The following is a 9,574-nucleotide window of genomic DNA, read 5'->3' as shown; positions in this document are numbered from 1 at the left end:
CATAACAAACTTGTGAGTTTGATGCTCTTCCTATCTCTAGTTTACAGCTAAAGAAACCTAGAGCATTTAATTAGAAACTGATGGAGATAAAATTTAAATGTAAGCAGTCTGGCTCCAGAAAATGGGCTCTTTAATTTTATACCCTATTACCAACAGCAAAGGTTTACAAACACAGTAATGCCCTAACAGTATGAAACATATTCTTTTTATTTTTTTCCTAGCACTTAATCAATGTCAAATGATAATATTAGGTATTAGGTTCATTTTAATTTAAGTCTTTATTTGTCTGTTGCAAGAGGTCCTGATCTTGAAGTTATCCATCATGAAAGTTTTCTTTTTTAGTTTTCAGAATAGGCAATCTGGTGCTCACTTCGGCAGCACATATACTGAAATTGAAACAATACAGAGAAGAATTAGCATGGCTCCTGTGCAAGGATGACATGCAAATTCGTGAAGCGTTCCATATTAAAAAAAAAAAAAAGGGCAATCTGAGATGATTCTCTTCTGATATAACATAGTTCATCTGGAACTCCACTTTCCTTCTGAAAGTCATTTCCCGTGGGCAGATTTTTCCAGTTAGATAATTTTTTCAGTAGTTACTCAAAATCCGACATCTTTTCTCATTGCATTTTAAAAGCTAAAATCCTGAATTTTTGTAATTTCTTTTGCAGTGAATTACTGAAATTGGAGCTAGTGATAAATACATTTATGAGAAGCTTTTAAAGACTCCCAACTAATTTCTCACATAAAAACATCCTAAATAGAGTAACTCCTGTTCAGCTTGGAACCCTTTTTGTTGGTAGGTAATTATAACCTAAATATCACCAGTCCTAAACTATTTATAGACAGAAAAGGAAATTACATTAATCTTAAGAGCTTAAATGTCTAGTCTTACCAACTTCATGAGCAGAAATTTCATGAAACTCCTCTGATATTTCTGCGGGACCAGAGGGGCGTCCTTATGGGCATTCACACACCTGCCTTCTGCAGTACAAGATGGCATCCATCAACTCCTTTCCTTCCTGTTCTGACTCTCTGTGAAGCTTCTAGAAGTGTAACACCAGTATGGTTGGTGGCAAAGTGCCTACTGAGAATATTATAAGAACATCAATGTGCACATCAAGGATACTGTCCAATGCTGTGTCCAAAGCTGTCCCTCCTTGTAGGGCTAGAGATGTGTTGAGTTCTTTGCAGAAGAGGAGGAATTACACTCTTTCCAAGTCTGCTTTGCCTTGTTTCACCTCAGTCTAGAAACAGCAATATTTTACTTAGTGTCTCTTAGAAGTAGCAGCCTCTTTCCTGGTCCTATGCCATTTTTCATAGAGGGCTTAAAACTTGTCCAAGTGATTGGACAGAGAGCAGATGCCCTATAATAATATCTATTTCTTTCCATCAGTTTTCTCTCCCCTGGGCCCCTTTATGAAAACTAATGTTAAAGCTCCTTTCTCAACCTTCTGTGCAATCCTTACCCCCTTGTCCCTGCACAACTGGAGTGGCAGTTAATCCACTCAGCAGAAACATTTATTCCAGGATTTCCTTCTATTTAATTTTCCATGGCTCAGAGCATTTTGATTCTACCAGATCATGACTATTTCTGTTGGGGAACAATTAGAAAAAGAGAAAAACTGGAAATAGAAATGGGGAATAAAACAGACAACAGAGTTTAAGAATAGAGGCTCTTGCAATTAAGTCTGGGAGTTATAAAGGTCAACAAGCATGTTAGATTTGCACCCTGAGGTTATTAGAAATCGAATTTATGGTGTTCTGTGGAAAACCCCCTTATAAACAAATATTTTGGTCTAAAGTCATCCCTAGCTGAGCTGAGATTCTGTAACCCCAAATGTTGGGGAGAGCTGCTGAAAAATAGCTTTTAGCATAGCTTAGTATATTACTAAAGATACCTCCATTTTTCCATCTCCAACAAATTACTCATTTTCAGGACAGTAGAGAGACTACAGAGGCTATTAATAACACTAAACCATGTATCAAACAACCATTACCGTTTGGGTAGAATCTCAGATCCTGGAAAATGAAAACACTTCTAAGCATATATATTTTCTGCAACCAAGATAAAAAAATAAAAAATCTGGGTGAAGGTTTTGATGAGAGAAAATCTGAGGCTATCATCTAGTGAACAAAAGGATAGTAAACGAATAGGATAGAAATGAATTTTAATGGCTCATTATTAGTAATTTCGGATGTGCAAAACACCTTTTATATTTTACTTTAGTAAAATCTTTTTATTTTAGTGATCATAAAAGTCACCTCTACATCTAACTTTGATGTTCCATATCCTATTTCCTCCAGACTATGAATAAGACAGGGTCTGCTTTTTCCTTTTTACAGCTCACTTCATTCAGTAAAGGCTGGCTATGAGGTTTCATAGAATTTTTTTTTAATTTTTTATTTTTTATAAACATATAATATATTTTTATCCCCAGGGGTACAGGTCTGTGAATCGCCAGGTTTACACACTTCACAGCACTCACCAAAGCACAGCCCTCCCCAGTGTCCATAACCCCACCCCCCTTCTCCCAACCACCCTCCCCCCAGCAACCCTCAGTTTGTTTTGTGAGATTAAGAGTCACTTATGGTTTGTCTCCCTCCCAATCCCATCTTGTTTCATTTATTCTTCTCCTACCCCCTTAAGCAAAATAATTCATCCTTCTGGATTACAAATAATTATATTTTTGTGAGTTTGATGAAAATTCCATTATCGTCAAGGAAATGCTTTATTCTTTTAACAGGGCCTTATGTTTGTTTTTGAAAAATCTGGAACACTGGTTTCTACCATGCTTGTGTGTCCTAAGAGAGTAAGCAACAAAGGTCGCACTCTTTGTCAAGATCACTATCACCACCATTTTGTTGGAGAATGTGTGAATTGAGAATGAGAAAGCATCCTATTGGATGCCTCACCACCTTTCACCTCCTGGTAGTGGTTTAGAGGTTAACAGGAACATATCTCTTTTTCCCCTGAACTTCATTAGCATCCAAGAAAGTGTGGGGAGTTTGAATTTTTAAGACAAAAGAGAAGGCAAGCCAAGGGAAATTTTCCAAGGAAAGGGTTTGGGAAAGGAGCTCAGTAGGCAGAAGGGGGGAAAAGAGGAGGAAGAATTAAAAAAGGGAGAAAAGAGAAATTGGGTGTGGGGAAGGAGGGAGGAGGAAAGGAAAAATATCTTTATGAGCCAACTGCCGAGGGTCTGTAGCCAACCTTTCTGTGGTAGGTGACCAAAAGTTAAGTTAATGTTAAAATTCCTGCTGTTTTCTATGATCTGCTGCTCTGGGAAGATTCACCAGATTCTTCCTCCATTCCTAGTGTATTTGGGGACCGTGTCTGATTTGGAGAAACTAGTGAGGTAGAAAGCCCTTAGGAAAAGTGATGGTAGCTGTTCACCATAAATGATTCCAGGGGACATAGTGTTGTGTGTTATTCCCTTTTCCTCTTACAAAACTATGTAGTCATCCCTGGTTGACTTGGGGCCCAGTGGCCCCAAGGTGGCAGAAACTAGAATTCCTGGATAGCAAGGACTATTTCTGCAGGACTTAAGGGCTGTGCACTGAAGCAGGAAGGACTGATGGCAGTCAAGGCAGGCAACAGCTAGAAGTGCTATAAAAATGAACGTTCACAGATGACTAAAGCTAGTCAAAGTGATGGCTTGAAACTCAACAAAAGTAGCTGTTTTATGAGAAAATTTACCAGATGTTGAAGGGACTAAAGTGTAGAGGATGGTGAAGTAATTATATATTTTATGAGGTCAAAGATGGACATAAACCCCTTGGAGATTACAAGGAGATTCAGGTACCATCTGCGGACATCTGTGGGCATTTCCTCAGACTTCCATTAACAGGCAGAGAGACTTACCTCATCATTATAAAAAGACAGAGGGAACAGAGCTAGTCTGAAGAAAGTCTTCACAGTGAAGACCTGAAGTTATATATAGATGCTGCCAGGTCTTTCATCATGCCTTCTGTGGCATGTGGCCACCCACAACTATTTGAGAATGAAGGGTGTTACAACTGAGAGTGAGCATAGTTATTTGGCACATTAAGGATTTAAAGCAGCATTCCTGTCAGTCAACTCCTTCCTGCTTTGTCCCTAGGCAGTTCCCTTCTGTGAAAATAAGAAACCCTTAGGCTCTTCTCTTGGGACAGTGAAGAGAAGAATGTCAATTTATAGGCAGAATATAGAATCCAGACCCTGAAAAGGATCTTAATGAATTTCTAATTTAACTGTCTGAGAAAATACTAGCCCAGAAAAGTATTTTTTTTAATACACTGTTAAAGTTAAGGAGAGAGGGTAAGAATTCTTTTCATTTCCAGTTGCAGGATAATATCCTCCCTTGAGGAGTTACAAAGTGGCGTGGAAAAACTCTGAACAAAAATGTTTATAGATTCCTTATTATTTGAATTATTTCTTCTTGTTAAAATCCCCATGGGCTATGTATATATTTTTTATATTAGCATTAAATCCACAATGGATTCTGAGAAACAAATATTGTTCCATAAAAAAAAAAAAAGAAAAGAAAAAAAGAAAAAGAAGGGTATGAATGTAACAAGTAAGTCTGTTGATTTTCTTTTTAACTGACCAGAGACTCATGGGGCTCATGTATCAGAGGGTATAGCTGTGAAAAATGATTTTCCAAGTCTAAGTGTTTTATAGATGCTTTTACCTAATACTGTTGCCAGAAATACATATTATAGATATGTAGGCAGTCCACTAAAAAGTTACTACTTGGGAATGGAAGTCTGTGTGGTCCTCTGACCACTTACATGAACTGATGTATGTGATTGCATGGTCCTGAAAGAGGCAGGGTATTGTATAATTCTATGTTATTACATGTGCTATTCTTAGACCTCCCATTACAGAGGTTCTCTATAATAGTGACATGTATGATTCATCAGGTGGTCATAGAAAAGATGAAAGAAGATTTTAGAGAGCAAAAAGAGAGTGGTGAACACTGAAGGAATATATATATATAAATGAAATAAGAAGGAGGCCTTGGGATTTTGTGATTATATCTGTCAGAAAACATTGACTTAGCCTTTTAACCTTTTATTCCACAAATAGCTAGTTTTAAATGGCTTACCATTATGTACACGTGTCTTTAAGTTATATTTAAATTCAGCGCTGACTAATGCTGAGTTTTATTGAATGGTGCGTGCCCCAGTCAGTTTGTCAGCATGAAACAATTCCATTCACAGGGCTCAGCAGAAGATTTTACTGAAAGGACTGATAACAGAGGTGTGGACAGGGATAGGGAAGCTGCAGCTAAAGATAATCAACGGTGGGAAGCTGTTACTACCCCCTGGGGAGTAATATGCTAAAGCCTAATAAAGAGCAATGGATACTGTGTTAATTGTTAGGGGCCATAGCCAAGAATGGATGCCAGCAGTGCCACAAAACATGGACCCGACATGTGTGCGGGGTGGGGCAGGGGTATGTGGGGTGAAGGAGGTGGTAGGAATGTGGTTATAGGGAAAGGAAAAAATTATCCCGGTATCTCCTTTCTCTTCCCGACTTTGATCTCTTGCCATGCCTTCCTTTAACAAACACACTGGAAACCAGAAAACAGAAACCTGGGTAATGCATTCGCTAAGTCTACCACTTGGGGTATACCATAAGACAGAGGTAGAGAATGGATCTGGAAGGAGAGAGACAGATTGATGACTGTGGTTTCAGATGTTAAGAATCACACAGCTCTTTCTACTGACTGATCCAGGCCAGTAGAGAGATGATGGGTGAAAAGATGCTTACCTAATGCAGAGAGAGGGCAGAGCAGGATTCCATCACCAATATAGTCAGAAACATGTTCATAACACTGCGTGACAATCTGGGTAAGGAATAATTTCTTCTTCTGTCCTCTTTATTACTTGGGAGTAATTGGGAGAAGTTGATGTGAAGGAAGACCCTTCATAGCACAAAACTCAAAGATATGTTCCTGGGGAGAAGGCATGGTTTAGGAAGACCACTGGACAGAAAATACTATACCTTACAATCTGGCTACCTAACTTCTCTGAAAATCAGTTAACATGATGTGAAATGTAGCATCTGGATTCTGAGAGCCTCTAGATTTAGAATGTTGGGTTCTTTTATTAGTCTCCCTGAAAATGCTGATATCCTTCATAATTAGAAAATTAACCTGGAACATTAAAGTGATAAAATTTTTCTCTACTTTGGCGCCATGCTAGATTCTTTCTTTCTATTTTCTAGTGTTTATTACCAAATTTTGGATTTTTCTTCTCCAACATTTTACTCAGCTTTGCTTTCTCCTCCATTCTGATTAGATCCAGGCCCTGTCTCTTCACGACTGGAGCTCTGCAGTAACCTTCTTAGGGCCTGACCAATCCAACCTTCTTGTTACAAAGAAAGGAAAATGGTTAGTGAATTCTTCATAGTAGGTTCACAAAGTAGACACAGAGATGAACTAAAATACCCATATTTTGATTTAAATCCAGCAGACCTTTCAAGTACTTATTATTGTACCAAATATTATATGTGGGGGGATAAAATAATGAAAGACAATCAACTTATTTTCAGGAGGCCCATAGTTTGAATTTTAGCTGTTGAAAATATATAATAAGAATGGGTATGTTTCTTTTAGAAAATGTTTATCTTGTTGAAATATAGCTTAAAAAAAAGGCAAAATTATGACTTAGATTAACTAGATCTCACAGCCCTGAGATCATGACCTGAGCAGAAATGAAGAGTTGGTTGCTTAACTGACTCAGTCGCCCAGGTGCCTCCCTGCTGACAGCTTGATTGCAAACTTCAGGATCCAAAAAATGTGAGAAGATAAATTTTAAGCCACCATGATTCTGGTACTTTGTTTTGGCTGTGCTAGGAAACTAGTACATGATGAAACAAGTAAAGCATTAAAAACTGGTTCAAAGGAGAATGCAGACAGCTGATGCATCTATTTAGGCAGTCAAGCATGCTGAAATTACTTTTTTTTTAATAGATGTAAAAGTGACTTCTTCTAAGGGGAATCAAGTCCTCTCTAGATAAAATCCATTTGCCTTTCTCTGAACAAGAGTATTTATGTTACTATCAGTTTTTTACAATTTATAGTTGTAAAATAGCTCAGAGAAGGTGCAGCTTGTGATAGATAGGGGTAAACGCAAAGGGTATGGTAGACAGTTGACCCCCCCGCTCTGATTTCTTTAGTCATTTCAACACCTTTCATAAGTTCATCAAAATCAGAAAATTGATTGATCAATTACACGTAAGTTCCTCATTTGAAGTAAATTTCCATGTTGAAATATTTGTCCCTTTTTGGTTTTCAGCCCTCAGTGCTTCTAAAGCAGTTACATTTTTATTTTAACAGTTTTCTTACTGAAAGGTTTTAGCAAAAAATTCATTTGCATATCTCTTTCCCCAGATATGCAGTGGTACCCCATACCCTATCACATACTGTTTATGCTTCCTTTCAATTTTCTTTATGTTTGTGTTCTATCTTCCAACTTTATTTCTTGGTTATCCTCAGTAATCTCTCAGCTTCATAAGCAATGATGGCCATTAAGGACAACTCATTCATTCCATGCTCTGTGCATGAGTTCTCAGAAGCTGCTCCCTGTTCCTCCCATCTGTCTGGATATTATTCAGTCTTCAGGGTAACTGGCTAGTCCTCTCTGCCATCTGACTACTGAATGTTCCAGCTTATTCTTGGGTCTTGAATTTTAGTCATCTACTGAATTGGGCCTTTCATTGTTTTCTAATCATTTCATGTGTTTTCATTTCATATTTTTAACCATATGTGAGCTACACTCTGACAGCTCCAGAACTGTGAGTTTGCCAGTACAAGCAATTTAAAATTGAATTTGAACATTTTTAAAAGGAATATACTTTTTCCTCCCTTTCCCTGAACTTTCTCCATACACTATCATTACACACCTGGGCATTTATTTATGCCATTATTTATACCATTGTGCTCTCTTTCTGGATCCAAAGGCATTTATTTGACTTTGACACCTTGTTACAGAGTTTGAAGAATACAAGGTACTTGCTACTAGAAGTCTTATTTTATACTGCACTTATTTCTTTTTTGCAGTCCTTGGCTGGGCTTAGAGTACTGTGTTTCCATATGGAACAATTTTTTTATAAGTCAATCAGTTATACACCCTTTGGCTGTGTGAAAAACCAGTGATAGTAACATGAATTCATATTTGTATATTCAGATGCTTGGAAACACTTCTGTATACATTTTCCCATTAAAATCTCGTAATTATCTGATTGTCTCTATCTTACAGATGAGCAAACTGAGCCCCAGATAATTTTAAATGCCTTGCTGAAGCTCACACAGCTAACAAGCAATAGGTCTATTTGTTTTTACATCATGTGAAGAAATTGAAGTAAATGAAAAGTCAGGCATATGCTTTTGTTTGGAAAATTGCATTTAAAAAGTGCTGCAGGCCTTTTTAGTAGGGTGTTTTACTATAGAGCGCTGAGAAAATGAATATAGGAAAATCTTTAGTTTTGCAAAGCACCTGAAAGCATTTTATCTGTAAACACACTATTTGGTCTGTGAAATGAGCATCAGCTCTACCCACATTTATTAATTCTATCCTATTTTCTGATTGTGTTGACCCATCTTCCACTGCTCTTTTCTCTCAAGGTTAAAAGGAACACATTCAGCTGTCTACAGGAGCAGACTCACACACAAACATACACTTAATTTTAAAAAGACCAACAAATCAGAGAACCAACTAAACATGTTAGATTTTCATTAGCTCCACTATTAGAATTCACTAAATACATTGAGATACTACTTTTAAGACTGTCCTTATTTCTGAAGATACCAGATGGAGGCATAGAGTATTTTTCATAACCGACTTAATCTAAACCTGAAGTAACTCCTAATGATATTGACATAGATTGCATTAGGGCACCTGGGTAGCTCAGTCAGTTAAGCATTTGACTCTTGAATTTGGCTCAGGTCATGATCTCAGGGCTGTGAGATCGAGCCCGCATGGGGCTGTCTCCATGCTGGGCATGGAGCATGGTTAAGGCTTGAGTGCGTGCGCGCTCTCTCTCTCTCTCTTGCTCTGCCCCCCACTCCCAGGTATACACACTCTCTCTCAAAAAATAAAAAGAAATAGGTTACATTAAAGTTTTTTTGCACTTTGCAAAAGATTAGAAACAAACAAGTCGACTGTTGAATTTATTAGAAATGTAAATGAATTAAGGAAATGGAGGTTCTGAAAAGCATGGAAATCAATTAAACTTTCTATGGGTATGGTTTGATCAATGCACAAAAGGATTCTTATTTAGAAATACACTTAATTTAGTCAGCATAACGGGGAAAAAACTGTTTCACCAAAATTGAATTTTCTAAAGATTTTTTTTTTAAAGATTTTATTTATTTGACAGAGATCACAAGTAGGCAGAGAGGCAGGCAGAGAGGAGGAAGCAGGCTCCCTGCTGAGCAGAGAGCCTGATGTGATGCGGGGCTTGATCCCAGGATCCCAGGATTATGACCTGAGCCAAAGGCAAGGCTTTAACCCTCTGAGCCACCCAGGTGCCCCAAAACTGAATTTTCTTAATAACTAGAACTTTATATTCAGAGGACCAACACTT

At 37.7% G+C, this 9,574-nt stretch overlaps 1 non-coding gene across 1 annotated transcript; it reads left to right on the top strand.

Moving 5' to 3' along the window:
• The first annotated feature begins 362 nt into the window (after positions 1–362).
• On the top strand, positions 363–470 carry LOC122910973. Its single transcript, XR_006385323.1, has one exon. It is a non-coding gene; the product is annotated as a U6 spliceosomal RNA (small nuclear RNA).
• The last annotated feature ends 9,104 nt before the right edge of the window (positions 471–9,574 follow it).

Source organism: Neovison vison, chromosome 6 (genome assembly GCF_020171115.1).
Source record: "Neovison vison isolate M4711 chromosome 6, ASM_NN_V1, whole genome shotgun sequence".
In the NCBI taxonomy this organism is placed as follows: Eukaryota; Metazoa; Chordata; class Mammalia; order Carnivora; family Mustelidae; genus Neogale; species Neogale vison.
Note: the sequence above shows the minus strand (reverse complement) of the source record. Positions and strands in the feature narration are given on the sequence as shown.